At 35.6% G+C, this 767-nt stretch overlaps 1 protein-coding gene across 2 annotated transcripts in view; it reads right to left on the bottom strand.

Moving 5' to 3' along the window:
- The window catches only part of LOC105449873 (helix-loop-helix protein 13-like), a 6,708-nt gene that overhangs the window by 473 nt on the left and 5,468 nt on the right, over positions 1-767 (bottom strand). The window lies entirely within an intron of this gene.

Below are 767 nucleotides of genomic sequence, written 5' to 3'. Positions count from 1 at the left end.
TTCGAATCATCCAAAAGAATATTTTTCCTATGTTCCAAAATTCTCATTTTCAACTTTCTCTTAGTCTGTCCCACATATGTGGCGTCGCAATCGTTACAACTAATTCTATACACTGCATTATTATTAGAGTCATTAGAGATCTTGTCTTTATGTCTCTTTACAAGTTTATTCAGCTTATTGAGACATCTGAACCCAACTAAAAACTCTTTCTTATTTAGAGCTGAGGCAACAATTTCTGACGCATTTTTAATGTAAGGAAAAGCTGTGACCCTCCTATCATCCTCACTCGTTTTAATAGTGTAATCGTTGTTCAGTTTAGTGGAAGACTCTTTAGAAGTTTAGACTCTTTATTCTATATTTAATTTTTTTTTAAATTAAACTCAATGGGTATCCATTATCAATTAACATGTCCACCACTAACGCCAGATTTTTTTGATGAAATTTAGGGTGAGACAACATAATAGCCCTATCCACTAGCCCATATATCGTACCGATCTTGTGGCACATCGGGTGGCTTGACAAAAAAGAAAGGTATCTGCCAGAAAATGTTTCCTATAATGTCTGTACGTTTGACGCTCTTCTTTTAGTCCGCAATAGATTCTCGGAAACATAACATCTTGTTGGAAGCTTAATATTATACACCGTTACCGTAAGTGTTAAAAATCGCAGTCTCAGTTATCGTGAATCTATGTAACGCGTATCAATTGTGTTCGATCCTCATAGAATCAGCTGGGGAAGCATCGTTAGTATAATGAAGCGACACGTTA

Source organism: Wasmannia auropunctata, unplaced genomic scaffold (genome assembly GCF_000956235.1).
Source record: "Wasmannia auropunctata unplaced genomic scaffold, wasmannia.A_1.0 LD336071.1, whole genome shotgun sequence".
Taxonomy (NCBI): domain Eukaryota; kingdom Metazoa; phylum Arthropoda; class Insecta; order Hymenoptera; family Formicidae; genus Wasmannia; species Wasmannia auropunctata.
The sequence above is the reverse complement of the archived record's forward strand: the minus strand, read 5'-3'. Positions and strand labels throughout refer to the sequence as shown.